Below are 19,132 nucleotides of genomic sequence, written 5' to 3'. Positions count from 1 at the left end.
CAATGTTTATTATACTGGGGTGTTGGGGGGGGGGCCGCACTGCGCCACCAATGTTTATTATACTGGGGTGTTGGGGGGGGGGGGGCGCACTGCGCCACCAATGTTTATTATACTGGGGTGTTGGGGGGGCGCACTGCGCCACTGTTTATTATACTGGGGTGTTGGGGGGCCGCACTGCGCCACCAATGTTTATTATACTGGGGTGTTGGGGGGGGCGCACTGCGCCACTAATGTTTATTATACTGGGGTGTTGGGGGGGTGCACTGCGCCACTGTTTATTATACTGGGGTGTTGGGGGGCCGCACTGCGCCACCAATGTTTATTATACTGGGGTGTTGGGGGGGGGCGCACTGCGCCACTAATGTTTATTATACTGGGGTGTTGGGGGGGGGCGCACTGCGCCACCAATGTTTATTATACTTGGGTGTTGGGGGGGCGCACTGCGCCACCAATGTTTATTATACTTGGGTTTGGGGGGGGGGCCGCACTGCGCCACCAATGTTTATTATACTTGGGTTTGGGGGGGGGCCGCACTGCGCCACCAATGTTTATTATACTTGGGTGTTGGGGGGGCGCACTGCGCCACCAATAAAGATAACTGACCTGTTAATACAAATGCAGGAGGCGGGTGCCGGAATCAAATAGCCGACACCCGACCTCTATGACAGGGAGCTGCGATCTGCTGCAGTTAACCCCTCAGGTACCACACCTAAAGGGTTAACTGCAGCGGATGGCAGCTCCCTGTCATAGAGGTCGGGTGTCGGCTAGTTGATTCCGGAACCCGCCTCCTGCATTTGTATTAACAGGTCAGCCCCTCCCCTCCTCCTCCCGTCTCTTCTTATTGGCGGAGGCGGCGGCGGCAGCACAGGGGGGAGGGAGAGACTCCTTCTCCTCTGCGCTGCTGAGAAGAACATCGGCGGCGGGGTAGAGAACTATCATCTCTGGTGCCCCACCGCTGTATTCAACGGCAGAGCTGCGGCGGCGGGTCTAGTCGCAAATGGTGACAAAACTAAAAAGTCTTGTCGCCATTTGTAAATTCTAAGTCGCATTGGCGACCATTTTGGTCGCCATCTGGAGCCCTTAACATAGTGTTAGTGAAAAGTACAGATCGCCCCGCAAAAAACGAGCCCCACACAGCTCCGTACACAAAACTATAAAAATGTATAGGGGTCTGAATAAGGATTTTTTTTTTCAGCATTAAAATACAAGAAAAACTATTAAAAAAAAACTGTATAAATGTGGTGTCGCTGTAATTGTACTGACCCAGTTTTACATTATGCGGAAGATGTTTTTGAGGTGAATCAAGTCTTGTTAGACATAAGAGGATTCAAACAGGCGTGAAACTGTAGTGATGTTCAGAATGTGGGAAATGTTTTACACAGAATTAATTTCTAATTAAACATAGAAGTCAAACAGAATAAAAGTCGTATTGATGTCTAGGATAGACGAGGAGCTGTAGCGCTAAAGTGCTATCAGAGCAAAACAGAATGCTAAACCCCTGGGGCTGCATGGCCATGTGTATCACATGATAAGTCGTAGTTACAGTCAATATGCAGGTCCATGTGACTTGCATTGTGTTCCACGATGACCTGCGAAGTGTTGGACTGACAAATACTAGATGCAGCGTCACAACGCGACATTATGATCTCCATATCACGTGACACCTCACTGTGCAACTCCATCCTAACGGCAGATAAAAATGTTTCTTTTTTCATTGGATTCTTTCCATGTTAGGGCTCGTGCACACGACCGCCATGTTTTTTGCGGTCAGCAATTTGCGGATCCACAAAACACGGATGCTGACCGTGCTCATTCTGCAATTTGCGGTACCGAAAGGGGTTTCCCTTAATACAAATGCCTATTCTTGTCCGCCAAACGGACAAGAATAGTTCATGTTCTATTTTTTTCCGGCCCCGCGGAACGGAGCTAAGGATGCAGACAGCACATGGAGTGATGTCCGCGTCTTTTGCGGCCCCATTGAAGTGAATGGGTTTGCATCTGAAAAAATGTGGATCGGATGCAGAACCAAACTACGTTCATGTGCATGAGGCCTTGAGCCAAATGACCAAATTATATTTCTCGGAAGAGAAGAAGAGCCTTGTTTACTCCCAAAGCAGAGAAGATAAATTGTCCCCATGAACCTTGCTTCTTATCGCTGTATTCACACCTCCACCCACATTGCGGGAGAGTCCAGAGTGACATGGGGAGAAGTAACGACGCTCCATGTAATAGTTTTATAACGTATGTGGACATATTAATATTTCATCTTCATCCAAACAGTATTTACAGATCAAATAATCTCTTCTATTTGCTCCACGACAGCGTCACCATTGTCACTGACAGACATTGTCTTCTTGGCTCATATTATACTTTCTCCTAGCGCTGTGACCTTCATTGCTCCTACAGACTAACCCTCCTGTGCGGAGACAGTGATATTGGTGGCATGATGGCTATATCACTGATTTATCTGACCGGGTGATCTGTGATAATTAACCCCATATGTACATTCCTGCGGTTTAATGGTAAACCTATCTAGATACTGGAGCTGAGTGATATATCGCTGGTGGGAATCGCTGGTGATGTCACATCTGTTAATTAACCCCTGAATAATGCCAACATGACTTCAGTGACCAAGTGATGCTCATATATGTGTTTCATATGTATCCTCCCTCCATCTTTATTACCTGCAGAACATGAATGGACGCATGGTGCAGAATTAGTAGTATCTTGTATGTCTTAGATAAGTACTGGCCGGTAGGTCGCCCCCTCATTTGGGACTCTGCTTGTTGAATAATGAATACACTGCATGCTTTTTTCTATTTTTTTTCCAAAAAAGTTATTACATTTTCTCAATAAAACACTGTGGAAAATAATAAAACTGTAAAAAAAACTGTAAGAAAAATAATATATAATCGCACAAGAACAACCCAGTTCTACAGCTTTATACGGTAAAGCCAAACAATATATCTCTGGGTGATTCACAGTTTTCATTTCAGGTTGTATATTTGGATGTAAAAGGTCCTTTGATGCCACGTGACGACTTCTAGGAAACATCTGACAAATCGTATATATGAAGATAGATATTTTCTTAATTATATTTTACATTTTACAGTTAAAGGGATACAGATAAAGGGGTATTAAATTAGAGGGGCAAAGGTTTAACAGTAATATCAGGAAGTATTACTTTACTGAGAGAGTAGTGGATGCATGGAATAGCCTTCCTGCAGAAGTGGTAGCTGCAAATACAGTGGAGGAGTTTAAGCATGCATGGGATAGGCATAAGGCCATCCTTCATATAAGATAGGGCCAGCGGCTTTTCATAGTATTCAGTATATTGGGCAGACTAGATGGGCCAAATGGTTCTTATCTGCCGACACATTCTAGGTTTCTATGTATTGCCCCCTCCCCCATTCTTTCACAACCCTGTTAAAGGGGCATTCCGGGGTTACATTGTTATCCACTATCCACAGGATAGGGGATAACTATCAGATCGGTGGGGGTCCCAGTGGTAGGAAAGGAGGCCCCGTACTCTTGCAGTCCCCTGAAATGAACAAAATAGACAAGCACAGTACTCATGCAGTTCATTACAGGGGGCTGCAAGAGGTACGGGGCCCCTGTTCTTGTGATTGGTGTGGGTCCCAGTCGTAGGATCCCCTCAAATTTACTTAATGTAACGGAATACCCCTTTAAGGACACTCAGAGTTCCATGGGGTTCTCCAGCATTGAGTGTATAGCTATAGACTGGAATATTTTTGTCCTCGATCAATGTCTTACAATAAAAGGGCTTTCATTTGTCAAAAATTTGTGTTGTTTCTTTGTGTTCTTCCGCATATGTCCTCATTAGACCCAACATTTTTTGTATTTACTGTGAATTCAGAGGTATGAGAATAAATAGGCTTAAAATGACTAAGTGAATAAATGGTTTTATGAACAATAGTGGTATAATTAATAAATGCAGATATATATCTCATATAAAAGAATATAAAATAAAGAAACTAAGCTCGGGTCAGTTCTTGACTAGCTTTCTCTGCACTTTGTCAACACCCAAGATGGAGCATAACAAAGAGCCAGGGTAGGGTTCAAAAGACTTGCTAATTCTATATTCTAGCTATACAATCGTAAATCGTCATCGGTACGAAATCTACCTGTCTAATACAGCCTTGATAAACAATGAGTATGTATATAGCTCAGTGCCCCACTAGGGTGAGCACTGAACACCCCAGTATATTACTTATGTGTGTGCAGTGAACATAGCAAAACTTTGATAATGTGATATAGTTCAAATTAATTCCCTCATAAATTAATGAATTCTCAAGATAGTCCAGTGGTTCTAAAGTTATATTACATGGTAAGGATGACAGAGAGCTTCCCTCCACCGGTCAATTTACATGTTCCTAAAATAACACATTGCTTTTGTATTCAAAGTGCTGGAGTTTCATCTAGATCTGAGATGAACACTCTCAAATTGCCCTTAAAGTCTCCTTCGCACATCAATGAATTATGGATGTGTGTTGTCTGTGTCTCCACGGACTGCTAATCGACCATTGACTTTAATGTGTGGTTTTTACGGCCCATGGAGACACTGCAGGATTATGTCCTATCTGGTCTATGATTACGGATCCCTCACGCATATTATAGTCTATGGGTCCATAAAAAAATATCACTCATCATTTATCAGTTCTGGTGCGACAAACATGGCAGTGGATGTGGCTTGTATGCTTCGTAATAGTGAGATCACAGATATCCATGCAAGCACCGTGACGTCTTAATAAGCCTTATAGCTGGCGGTGGATCCGCCAAAGTTATGAAGAGGTGCCAGGCCTCTCCATAACTTCGGCGCATCCAGCGTCAGTTCTAAATTTACACCTGGCGTGAGTGGTGAAAAGTCGCAGTAAATGACCCCCATAGTTTGTAAGGCTGAAAAAAGCCCTCTGTCCATCTAGTTCAGCCTGTTATCCTGCAAGTTGATCCAGAGGAAGGCAAAAAAAAAAAAACCCTGTGAGGTAAATGCCAATTTTCCTCATTTTAGGGGAAAAAATTCCTTCCCGACTCCAATCAGACATCAGAATAACTCCCTGGATCAGCGACCCCTCTCTAGTAGCTATAGCCTGTAATATTATTACACTCCAGAAACACATCCAGGCCCCTCCTGAACTCTTTTAGTGAACTCACCATCACCACCTCCTCGGGCAGAGAGTTCCATAGTCTCACTGCTCTTACCATAAAGAATCCTCTTCTATGTCTGTGTACAAACCTTCTTTCCTCCAGACGCAGAGGATGTTCCCTCGTCACAGTCCTGGGGATAAATAGATGATGGGAGTGATCTCTGTACTGACCCCTGATATATTTATACATAGTAATTAGATCTCCCCTCAGTCGTCTTTTTTCTAAAGTGAATAACCCTAATTTTGATCATCTTTCAGGGTACTGTAGTTGCCCCATTCCAGTTATTACTTTAGTTGCCCTCCTCTGGACCCTCTCCAGCTCTGCTATGTCTGCCTTGTTCACAGGAGCCCAGAACTGTACACAGTACTCCATGTGTGGTCTGATTTGTAAAGTGGCAAAAATTTGAGATTTTATTAGGGCCGGCATTGTATACTCCATTTTTATATGAAGAGAGTTTTAATAAGATGTGCCAAATTTACTAAAAAGCACAGGCCACTTAAGTTTTGCACATTTTCCAGCAGTATGTATGCCAGAAATCAAATCTACACCACCTATGGGCTGTGGAGGCCATGCCCATTCTGTTAAGGCCTTCCTCTTCTTTAGAAAATGGATAAGTGTTTTAGAAACCAACAGAGTCACAAATGATTACATCACCAAACGGTCTCAATTAAACGGTACACTCCCGATACATAAATGAATCACAACAAGGAAGAGTGCAAAAACACACCATCAATGAATAATAAAATACAGTGGGATGCGAAAGTTTGGGCAACCTTGTTAATCGTCATGATTTTCCTGTATAAATCGTTGGTTGTTACGATAAAAAATGTCAGTTAAATATATCATATAGGAGACACACACAGTGATATTTGAGAAGTGAAATGAAGTTTATTGGATTTACAGAAAGTGCTATAATTGTTCAAACAAAATTAGGCAGGTGCATAAATTTGGGCACCACAAAAAAGAAATGAAATCAATATTTAGTAGATCCTCCTTTTGCAGAAATTCCAGCCTCTTAACGCTTCCTGTAGGTTCTAATGAGAGTCTGGATTCTGGTTGAAGGTATTTTGGACCATTCCTCTTTACAAAACATCTTTAGGTCATTCAGGTTGGACGGCTTCCGAGCAGGAACAGCTCTCTTTCTGTCACACCACAGATTTTCAATTATATTCAGGTCTGGGGACTGAGATGGCCATTCCAGAACGTTGTACTTGTTCCTCTGCATAAATGCCTTAGTGGATTTTGAGCAGTGTTTAGGGTCGTTGAAAGATCCAGCCTCGGCGCAGCTTCAGCTTTGTCACTGATTCCTGGACATTGGTCTCCAGAATCCGCTGATACTGAGTGGAATCCATGCGTCCCTCAACTTTGACAAGATTCCCAGTCCCTGCACTGGCCACACAGCCCCACAGCATGATGGAACCACCACCATATTTTACTGTAGGTAGCAGGTGTTTTTCTTGGAATGCTGTGTTCTTTTTCCTCCATGCATAACGCCCCTTGTTATGGCCAAATAACTCAATTTTAGTTTTTTATCAGTCCAGAGCACCTTATTCCAAAATGAAGCTGGCTTGTCCCAATGTGCTTTAGCCCACCTCAAGCGGCGGAGAAAAGGCTTCTTCTGCATCACTCTCGCATACAGCATCTCCTTGTGTAAAGTACGCCGAATGGTTGAACGATGCACAGTGACTCCATCTGCAGCAAGATGATGTTGTAGGTCTTTGGTGCTGGTCTGTGGGTTGACTCTGACTGTTCTCACCATTCGTCACTTCTGTCTATCCGAGATTTTTCTTGGTCTGCCACTTCGAGCCTTAACTTGAACTGAGCCTGTGGTCTTCCATTTCCTCAATATGTTCCCAACTGTGGAAACAGACGGCGGAAATCTCTGAGACAGCTTTCTGTATCCTTCCCCTAAACCATGATGGTGAACAATCTTTGTCTTCAGGTCATTTGAGAGTTGTTTTGAGACCCCCATGTTGCTACTCTTCAGAGAAAATTAAAAGAGGAGGGAAACTCACAATTGACCCCCTTAAATACTCTTTCTCATGATTGGATTCCCCCGTGTATGTAGGTCAGGGGTCACCGAGCTTACCAAGCCAATTTGAGTTCCAATAATTAGTTCTAAAGGTTTTGGAATCAATAAAATGACAACAACAGCGACCACATGTCTGCACCGGCCTGATTGTGTGTAAACAATTATAGCACTTTCTGTAAATCCAATAAACTTCATTTCACTTCTCAGATATCACTGTGTGCGTCTCCGATATGATAGATTTAACTGACATTTTTTATCGTAACAACCAATGATTTATACAGGAAAATCATGACGATTAACAAGGTTGCCCAAACTTTCGCATCCCACTGTATAATGTTATCCACAGTACAAACTTGTGAACAAGCAGGGACAAAAACACAGCGGCACGCCACCTCGCTAACAACCTCTAGACTATAGCAATTAGCAGCAATGAAAAAACGACGTCAGAAGATGTAAATAACATGTCCCATGTCAGGGTTAAAACGGTCATATATATATATAAAGTGCATGTACATTGGTAGGTATGCCAGAAAGTGACCTGTGCATAACGAGAGCAGCAAAATAACTAACAAGTTTACTTGCTAAATTACACATGCAGCATGAAGGGCAACATACCAATAGAGAGAGAGATGGAAGCAAAGTGGTGGCGCTCCTCGACGCGCGCTTCGCGTGTGATCGCTTCCTCAGGAGGAGTGAAAGGTCAGGGGAAAATGACAGATTTAAAAAATACTATGCGGTATGCCCTTGTGATGAGATTCATATTGGCTTAACAACTAGAGAATTTCGAAAAAGGATACGGGAGCACGTTAGGGATATAGAAAAGGCGAAGACATAGAGGGTCTCAATGATCTGAAGACCATACCCAAACATTTTAAGCTCTACCATCAAAGTAATCCTAATGGATTACGATTCAGGGGCATTGACCGTGTACACTTAGGGATTAGAGGGGGCAATTGCAGTAAAATCTTGGCCCAGATAGAAAGTAAATGGATATTTAGGCTCAAGACCCTGACCCCTAAGGGATTGAATGAAAGTCTTGGCTTTGGCGCCTTTCTTTAAACAGTGGCGTTATTTTAGGGGTATATGGGGTTATATATAGCTTTAAGGAGCGTTTTATTTATTTTTTCCTCTCTTTGCCTTATGATTAACTTGTATATAATACTGTTATTTCTTTATTCTTAGTTTGCCTACTTACCATGAATTTGATTCTTTTCCATGAATGTCCGTCCTTGGAGGTGAAGCCAAATATATAATTGGATGAAAAACTCCTTTCTCCTTTGTTGGATTTTAGAAAACGTCATTATTCCTATATTGTCAGTGAATAACACTTATTTATATTATGGCTTTGACACACGTCTGACTGTTTGTACAGTTGGCATATGTAACCATCAGGAACAATGGGTGATTGGTGTTTTATAATATTTGTACTTTAATCATGTCTTTTCATTATTTATTAATTTATGTAGCACGACAATATGAATTGAGAATGGTATTTATTTATGTACCGATTAATCACATATTGTATTTATTGTTATTATTGTATCATCACTAATGTAAATATATTATTTGTGTAATTATGGATATATGATTTAATAATGAAGCATGCCTTTCATTGTATTGGCACACTGTAGCACTTATTCTTATAATGTAACGTCTATAACGTATGCACTATATATGTAGGATATGGCGTAATTTCAATTTCTTTTTCTTCTACTTTTCTTTGGTATTTCTGAGCTGTCCGGTGTTAATCTTATTGTGCAGCCGGTTTATAATCATTTAAGGATATGCTCCATCTATAATACACTGAAGTATAAAATATAAGATGCATCCTTCGGCTATCCTCATTATTGATCTTTATTGCTGCTACCAACATATGCGTCACTTGTGCGCATGACTGTCCGGCCCGTACGCCTGCTTCCGCCCATTCTCCGCTTGGATATGATGGTGGCGATGGCGATCCACATCATCTTTGTGTGACTGCCCTCTCTTCCACCAGCCTCAGGGGAAGGGCGGAAGCGGCATGACATGGCGGGTACTGATTGGTCATGCGCCGTTAGTGTGGCGAGGACACCTGTGAGGCATCATGTGTTCTTAATTCTGCCGGTTCATAGGTAAGCTTTCCTTTTTAAACCTGTCATTTTCCCCTGACCTTTCACTCCTCCTGAGGAAGCGATCACACGCGAAACGCGCGTCGAGGAGCGCCACTACTTTGCTTCCATCTCTCTCTCTATTGGTATGTTGCCATTCATGCTGCATGTGTAATTTAGCAAGTAAACTTGTTAGTTATTTTGCTGCTCTCGTTATGCACAGGTCACTTTCTGGCATACTTACCAATGTACATGCACTTTATATACAGGGAGTGCAGAATTATTAGGCAAGTTGTATTTTTGAGGATTAATTTTATTATTGAACAACAACCATGTTCTCAATGAACCCAAAAAACTCATTAATATCAAAGCTGAATATTTTTGGAAGTAGTTTTTAGTTTTTTTTTAGTTTTAGCTATTTTAGGGGGATATCTGTGTGTGCAGGTGACTATTACTGTGCATAATTATTAGGCAACTTAACAAAAAACTAATATATACCCATTTCTATTTATTTTTTCCAGTGAAACCAATATAACATCTCAACATTCACAAATATACATTTCTGACATTCAAAAACAAAACAAAAACAAATCAGTGACCAATATAGCCACCTTTCTTTGCAATGACACTCAAAAGCCTGCCATCCATGGAATCTGTCAGTGTTTTGATCTGTTCACCATCAACATTGCGTGCAGCAGCAACCACAGCCTCCCAGACACTGTTCAGAGAGGTGTACTGTTTTCCCTCCTTGTAAATCTCACATTTGATGATGGACCACAGGTTCTCAATGGGGTTCAGATCAGGTGAACAAGGAGGCCATGTCATTAGTTTTTCTTCTTTTATACCCTTTCTTGCCAGCCACGCTGTGGAGTACTTGGACGCGTGTGATGGAGCATTATCCTGCATGAAAATCATGTTTTTCTTGAAGGATGCAGACTTCTTCCTGTACCACTGCTTGAAGAAGGTGTCTTCCAGAAACTGGCAGTAGGACTGGGAGTTGAGCTTGACTCCATCCTCAACCCGAAAAGGCCCCACAAGCTCATCTTTGATGATACCAGCCCAAACCAGTACTCCACCTTGCTGGCGTCTGACAAAGGGTAAGACTATTCCTGTTATTAACTATGTGGCAGAGCCAGTGACAGTGAGCTCTCTGCCCTTTACCAATCCAGCCACGGGCCCATCCATCTGGCCCATCAAGACTCACTCTCATTTCATCAGTCCATAAAACCTTAGAAAAATCAGTCTTGAGATATTTCTTGGCCCAGTCTTGACGTTTCAGCTTGTGTGTCTTGTTCAGTGGTGGTCGTCTTTCAGCCTTTCTTACCTTGGCCATGTCTCTGAGTATTGCACACCTTGTGCTTTTGGGCACTCCAGTGATGTTGCAGCTCTGAAATATTGCCAAACTGGTGGCAAGTGGCATCTTGGCAGCTGCACGCTTGACTTTTCTCAGTTCATGGGCAGTTATTTTGCGCCTTGGTTTTTCCACACGCTTCTTGCGACCCTGTTGACTACGTTGAATGAAACGCTTGATTGTTCGATGATCACGCTTCAGAAGCTTTGCAATTTTAAGAGTGCTGCATCCCTCTGCAAGATATCTCACTATTTTTGACTTTTCTGAGCCTGTCAAGTCCTTGTTTTGACCCATTTTGCCAAAGGAAAGGAAGTTGCCTAATAATTATGCACACCTGATATAGGGTGTTGATGTCATTAGACCACACCCCTTCTCATTACAGAGATGCACATCACCTAATATGCTTAATTGGTAGTAGGCTTTCGAGCCTATACAGCTTGGAGTAAGACAACATGCATAAAGAGGATGATGGGGTCAAAATACTCATTTGCCTAATAATTCTGCACTCCCTGTATTGTGGCAATGTGAACATTGAAGTGTTGTTTTCCCCAGGCTCCAGTCCGGGACTTAGGGCATGCTCATGTCCAGGGATCCTATTTAATCCTGCTACTGGATCTTGGGTGGGTCTCACTCTGGAGAGTGTGCAGACAGAGGCCTGGTGAGGCTCTGTCAGTGTGGTCTCAGATAGGCCAGGCTGAGGGGCCACGAGGCTATGCAATAGCCTGGACTTTGGGGGACTTGCATACAGAAGGCTGGAGTGGCTCTGGGTGGTCTGAGCCAGGAGGGCTGAGAGACCACTATCCCCCAAGAGACCCTGGTGTGAGAGCAGCCTGGAGGCTGCTGAAGGTTGGGCTGGGAAAGCCGCATCTCATCACGGGTGTGAACTGTGGTACGCTTTAGGTGAGTCAGGGAAACCTATGTGTTTAGATAGGGCCCAGACGGGCAAGGTATTTTATTTTGGCTTTGTGTGTTTTTCTTTATGCCGTGTGCCACAATAAAGCACAGTTTGGCCCCTAAATCCTGGTGTCTGAAGAAATGTGTGATTGCAACCACCTGGAAAAGAGCTAATCCCCTACATTTGGTGGAGGATGCGGGCACATGTCCGTGCTGAAAAGTAAAAAAAAAACAACGTGGTTGCTAGGGGCAACAACATCACTGAAAAGAGCAGGTGCTGCTGAATGTTGCCAAGGAATTGCTGTGTTGCTGTGCAGTGATTTAAAGGGCCGGAAGCCTGCTAGTTTGCAGGAGCAGAGACTGTTGGTGTTAATCTGGACATTTTTTTTTTCTGTGGTGCAAACAGTGCAGGATTTAAAGGGCCAGAAGCCGAGTACAAGAGACTGATCAGTGGAAATGGCTACAAAATGGTATAGCCCGTGGGAGAAATCCTGCGAGTTAGTGATCGTCGGAATCCCACTGGGGGTCATTCTAGATTCCCGCCAGCAAGTGTCTCGGGTCCTGCCTGAAATTCTGGACTTTGTAACAAGGGGGCCAGAGACAAAAACTACGGTGTCACTGACCTTTGTGACTGACTATGGCTTTGTGCAATGGGAGCTGTTAAAATGTGAGACACTGGAAGTGGAATTTGTACTGGGCAAGGACTTTCCATTGTTTGGGCAGTTGTGGAGCGGAGGTCCTGATAAAAAGCAAAGATGTGCCGTTGCCAAGGGCAACCGTCGGGAAGACAAAGAGGTGGAGATCGGTGCGGTTCTCAGGAGTGCATATCTTCCCTGCGACTGTGTCCGGAGTCCTAGAGAGGAAGTGCGGAGGTGCAGTAAAGCTGTTGCTAGGAGCAACCACAACCTTGATGAGTCCGCGGGAGAGGATGTCACTGCTTTACCAGAATGGTTGATTACAAAGGGTAAGACTGTTCCTGTTATTAACCATGTGGCAGAGCCAGTGACAGTGAGCCGGCGGCAGGGGATACGTGGCAGAGCCAGTGACAGTGAGCCGGCGGCAGGGGATATTTGCTGGGCCGGTAGGTGATAAGTCACACAGAGAAAAGACTGTGTCTGAACAGGCGGATAAGCCGGCTGTGATTGCTCCCTCGCAGGAACCTGCAGGGGAGAAGGTTTCTGTGTTACCTCAGTTGCCCATGACCAAAGCTAGTTTTGGGATGACAAAGATCCGGGATCCCATGCTAGCCCGGGTAAGGGGTAGCACAATATTAAAACCTGAGACTGGTAAAATAATAAAGGTGCTGGACAGTCATGCAGAGAAGGACTATCCGCTGATTTTCACTGAGCGTGAGACTCCAATGAGAACAGAGACTGATGAACTTGATGTTACAGATACGCTCATGCATGAGGGAGTGTTGGGGTGTAATCTTCCCTTATGCTGGGAGTTGTGGAGTAATGGAGACACTTCTGCAGAGAGTGTAAAAACTCCTGCAGAACTTGTACCTGTACCTGTAAGTGAACGTGTAAGGAAAAGGACCATTGAAAACAGTGATGGTACCATGTTTGCCGAAATGCATAATGGAAATGTGAAGTCATGTGATATGTGATAATAATGACATGCCTTTTCCTTTGCAGGCTGTGATTGGGGAAAAAGCTCCCCCTGTCGGTAAACATGTGTCTGATGTAAAAGTGTTGATAAATGTTGAAGAAACACCGCTAGGAGACCCAATTGTAGACAATGTGGCGGGGCTAAAGGGTGTACCACACGGACCAGAGGTGGATGTGCAGTCTCCACAGGTTTCTATGATTAATAAAATGTCCCAGTGGGGATTGACTCAGGGGTGCCCCTAGAGGCCAGGGTTAATAATGACACGAGCAGTATAAGTGGCCTATGTGCCGTGATAGTTAGCAACTCCGAGAGTGAGGCTACCATGTCAAGACCCAGCAAAACTAAAGTGGTTACCAGTAGCGAGTCTAGCGACCAGATGACAGTTATATCTGACGAGACGAGAGTTCAGTCGGGTGACAGCCTAGTGTCTGAAGCTCATATCCTGACAGTTGTAGATGTACAGCTACAAACTTGAAGATGTTTTCGCTCGCTCTGCACAGTCCCTAGATACACTAGAGACGGGGCTAGCGGTTCTCGCAGAGCAACTGCAGGAATCTCCAGAGGAGTCACAGAAAGAGATGAATGAACTGAAGGAACTAGAGTCACTAATAGAAGCGGAAATTCTCCAACTTCAAGAGGAACTTGCAGCTTCTGAGCGATCCAGACTTCATGCAGAGCAGGAAAGAGATGAGCTGGCTGATGAGGTTCTAAACAGCGCCTCAGAAAAATCTGCTCTCTTGGAGGAGAAAAGGCATTTGGAAGCCAGGATGGCTCAACTTTATCAAGAGTTATGTGATCGCATGGTGGACCTGGACCACCAGAGACAAACTGTATCTAGATTGGAGAAGAAACAAAAGAAGTTTGACCAGCTCTTGGTTGAAGAGAAATACATATCGGCTCGTTATTCCGAAGAACGTGACCGAGCGGAGGCTGATGCTTGGGAGAAAGAGTCCAAGGCCCTCTCCTTGGCTAGAGCCCTTGAAGAAGTGCTTAAGGAGCGAAATGAATTAGAGAGGCTGAATAAGCAACTCAGAGCAGAGATGGACGACCAGTATGCAGATCCTGTCATGGTCTTACCTTCTTACTGTTCTCCTTCGTTTGACATGTGCTGGCGGCCATCTTGGTTTCTGGGTTTCTTGTAGCCTCCCACCCTGCGGCTTCTCCTTCCCACTGGGAGGAGCTGGATGCCTAGCTCATATATATAGGAGGTCTGTGGCTTCAGTTCCTTGCTTGGTCCTCCTGTGTTCACATGCTTCTAAGACTGCTGCTGCTTCTGGTTCCTGATCCTGGCCTCGTCTGACTACCCCGTTGGTTCCTGATCCTGGCTTCATCTGACTACCCTGCTGGTTCCTGATCCAGGCTTCGTCTGACTACCCTTCTGGTTCCTGACCTCTGTCTACGCAAGACCCTGCTTCGGTTTAGCCATCCGTTTGGACTTTTGCTTACAGCTTGATTTTCAATAAAGCCTTCTTATTTCCACTTATCTCTTGTTGTACGTCTGGTTCATGGTTCCATGACAGATCCAGGCTATTACGATGGGCTGTCTCTCCTGACTCCTCCCCAAAAGGAGACCAGTGTCCTGGGTGAGCCTCTGGAGAAAACGCCAGAAGACAAGAAGTATGCTGAAGACCCCAGTGCCTCCAACCTTGATGCGAAAGGGAAGGAGGAATTAAGAAAGCAAGGTTATGATGCCATGTCCCTGAATGGTGAGAAGGCTAATAAAGTAAAGGCCAAAGAGACAGAGGCCAAGGAAGCTAAGGCCGAGCTCTTGAAGTGGGAGAAATCCTTGGATGTTCCAGAGATCAAGGGTAAAGCCGAAGTGGGAAGAGGCAGTGAAGAGGCAGAAGACCCTGATACTGAGGCACCATCTGAGAAAACCACTGCTGGAAAAGAAGCGAGCGGGGGCAAGCCAGCTCTGCTGATGGAGCTTTGCAAAGACAAGAAGAAAAGGCCTAAGCGTCTGCAAGAGCCAGCGAAGTCAAACAGAGAGTCTGTCGTTTGCATAAAAATATATTCTGAAGGGAGTTCCAGAAGCCGAGATCGAAATTCTAAGAGTAAAGGAAAAATAAATGTACGATCTGCTGTTAAAATAAAACGACAAAAAGAGGCGAGTCATAAAAAGCGTGCTTGGCTGAAGCAGCTGTGTAAGTCAAAGGGAGAGAAAGATAAAAAAAATAAAAAGAGAGGGTCTGCCTGTCACATGGACATGGGAACATTGCAGACAATGTCTCTTGGGCAAGATGTCAGTGTGGGTAACAAACCAAGCTCTGATGGCATGGGTCTGGCAAAATAAAGGGAAGCCTCTGACGCTGACCACATCTTCCAGGGGGAAGGTTGAGCCAGGTGATGGCAAGAAAATGCGGATGCCCTGTCACGAGCATCCAGTTGGTACATGTGTTCACCCCCACAGGTTTGAACAGGGGGGGGGGGATATGTAGCAATGTGAACATTGAAGTGTTGTTTTCCCCAGGTTCCAGTCCGGGACTTAGGGCATGCACATGTCCAGGGATCCTATTTAATCCTGCTACTGGATCTTGGGTGGGTCTCACTCTGGAGAGTGTGCAGACAGAGGCCTGGTGAGGCTCTGTCAGTGTGGTCTCAGATAGGCCAGGCTGAGGGGCCACGAGGCTATGCAATAGCCTGGACTTTGGGGGACTTGCATACAGAAGGCTGGAGCGGCTCTGGGTGGTCTGAGCCAGGAGGGCTGAGAGACCACTATCCCCCAAGAGACCCTGGTGTGAGAGCAGCCTGGAGGCTGCTGAAGGTTGGGCTGGGAAAGCCGCATCTCATCACGGGTGTGAACTGTGTTACGCTTTAGGTGAGTCAGGGAAACCTATGTGTTTAGATAGGGCCCAGACGGGCAAGGTATTTTATTTTGGCTTTGTGTGTTTTTCTTTATGCCGTGTGCCACAATAAAGCACAGTTTTGGCCCCTAAATCCTGGTGTCTGTCAAGAAGCGTGTGTTTGCAACCCCTGGAAAAGAGCTAATCCCCTTACAATATATATGACCGTTTTTACCCTGACATGGGACATGTTATTTACATCTTCTGAGGTTGTTTTTTCATTGCTGCTAATTGCTATAGTCTAGAGGTTGTTATCGAGGTGGCGTGCCGCTGTGTTTTTGTCCCTGCTTGTTCACAAGTTTGTACTGTGGATGACATTTTTATTATTGATATTAATAAATATTATATTTTATTATTCATTGATGGTGTGTTTATGCACTCTTCCTTGTTGTGATTCATTAGAGTCACAAATGATGCCTACACAAAAATTTACAACTTTTGTATAACAGAAATTTGATGAATTTGGCTTTATATGAATACTCCCCATGGCATATGAGATCTGACTCCTGACGGTCCTACAACTCGAAATTCACAGTTCTATCCACCATGTAGTTGGCAGGCCTGGTACTGCAGCTCTGTTCCCATTCACTCCATGTGTATTTTCAGTGCTGGAGCTTCTGAAACAGCTGATTGCGGGAGTGTCGAGTCAGACCCCGCCCATCTGATATTAATGATCTATCCTAAGCATAGTTAATAAGCAAATCATAAAAAAAGCACTTTAAGACAACATTAGCTGTGGCCCAAAAAAGGGGAAGGTTTGTCTTTGTTTCCTACTATATGTTTTGTACTCCATCTTTAAGTCCTGTAGTAGTTCCTTAAAGTCATTGTCTTTTCTAAAAAGGCCAGACATCTCCAAATAATATTATGACCAGTGATGGCCAGTTCGCCGTGTTCACCCGCGAACACATGCGGGCTGCCATCTTAACTCACAAGTCCGGCGATGCACAGGTAAACCCTTACCTGTGCTTGTGCCAGGAGCCTTGTCTGAAACAAATGCGGTCACCGGGAGCAGGCAGTTCCGAGAACAGCCCGATGAAGGCCCCGGCGACTTCTCGGAACTGCCTGCTCCCGGTGACCGCACTTGTTTTCAGACTGGCTCGCGCACAGGCACAGGTAAGGACTTACCTGGTCATCGCCGGACTTGTGATTTAAGATGGCAGCCCGCATGTGTTCGCGGGCGAACTGGCCATCACTGATTATGACCCCTTGTGAAGGTGGCGAAATAAACAATGACTGGGTCATGATCTGACAGCACAAGGTCTTTAATCTTGATGTTGGTATGGGGAGGTCGTCTATACAGAGCCCTTTGTGTACATGAGAAAAGTGTGTGACCTCTGTCATCAAGGTATCTAAGCTCTCAACCATCCTAACGCCCCTGCACTCAAATATCTGAAGAAGAGTTTGTATGAAATCGGCACACCATTCCCAAATGAAAAGAAAGTCCACACTGGATTGGTGTCGCCCGTAGGTCGCCGGACGGAACCCAGGTGTGAATTAGTCCAAAATATTTTGAAAAGTCCAGCATCCACATGGTTGAGAAAAAATATGGATCAAAAATATTTCTTTATTGCAAAAACATTAAAAACAAGATTCGTACATCTCAATAGACAAAATCACTGAAGCCTTTCTGGCAACAGTATGGCCCTTAGTCATAGCGTACACGTGATCAACAGATATTATAGCGTACACGTGATATTAAAGGACTATTGTTTCAATACACAATGTGCAATTGATATATAGCTGGATGTTAGAAGTGTTTGTTTCTGCTGCTCTTGTGTTGTTGTACTTCCATCTTCTCTATGTAGTGTAAGGCTTATAGTGGTCCTATGGACAGATCCTTCCATCTCCTCTGTGGAGAGTAAGGCTTATAATGGTCCTGTGGACAGATCCTTCTTCTCTGTGGAGTGTACAGCTTATAGTGATCCTATGGACAGATACTTCCATGACCTCTGTGTAGTGTAAGGCTTATAGTGGTCCTATGGACAGATCCTTCCATCTCCTCTGTGGAGTGCATGGCTTATATTGGTCCTATGGACAGATCCTTGCATCTCCTCTGTAGACTGTATGGCTTATAGTGGTCCTATGGACAGATCCTTCCATCTCCTCTGTGGAGTGTACGGCATATAGTGGTCCTATGGACAGATCCTTCCAGCTCCTCTGTGAAGTGTACGGCTTATAGTGTCCTATGGACAGATCCTTCCATCTCCTCTGTGGAGTGTACGGCTTATAATGGTCCTATGAGCAGATCCTTCCATTTTCTCTGTGAATGGTAAGGCTTATAGTGGTCCTATCAGGGGCGGACATACCGCATGTGCAGCCGGTTCGGTTGCACAGGGGCCCAGAGCAGGAGGGGGCCCCTTCTTACCGGCTGCAGGGGGAGATAAGAAACTCCCAGGGCCGTCATTAAAGCGGGGCAAAGGCAGCTGCCCCGGGCCCAGTTGTTCCTGGGGGGCCCAAGCAGGGGCGTACAGGCCTGGCGGGGGAGGGGGCCCGCTGCACTCTCATGTAATGGGAGCGCTCTGACCGGGCCCAGCATGAAGTACAGTGAGAATGCCGGGCCCAGTCAGAGCGGCACAGAACAGGTGGCACAGAGACAAGGAGGAGGGGGTGGAGCACTCACCCTGCCCGGCAGTTCTCGTCACTGTCGGGCTGTTAGTTTCTATAGTGAAGCAGGGAGACCTCTCTGCTCCTTGCTTCACTGATATTCAGAGCTCAGGAGCTCCCCCTGCTGGCCGCACATTGCGCTGCTGGCTGTGGGAGGAGCGCTGAATGCTCGGGAATTTGCCTCCAGCACAGCCAGCAGCACGATGTGAGTGTGGGAGCACGTCATCAGGGAAGAAGGTAAGTATTACGTTTTTGTTTTTTCCCCCCATAAAGCTGCAAACAGGAGGCAACCACTAAAGTGAGGGGGCACAAAAGAGCCACTGTGAGGGGCACATATCTGGGTAAAACAACTACTGTGAGGGAGCACAGATATATAGGCATAACTACTATGAGGGGCACATATCTGGCATAACTGTTATAGGTCAGCTCATATCTGGCATAACTATGGGCACTGGGAACATATCTGGCATAACTACTGTGAGGAGCACATATTTGGCAAAACTGTTATAAGGCAACTAATATCTGGCGTAACTATGGGCATTGG

The sequence above is a fragment of the Bufo gargarizans genome, chromosome 1 (assembly GCF_014858855.1).
Source record: "Bufo gargarizans isolate SCDJY-AF-19 chromosome 1, ASM1485885v1, whole genome shotgun sequence".
Classification (NCBI taxonomy): Eukaryota; Metazoa; Chordata; class Amphibia; order Anura; family Bufonidae; genus Bufo; species Bufo gargarizans.
Note: the sequence above shows the minus strand (reverse complement) of the source record.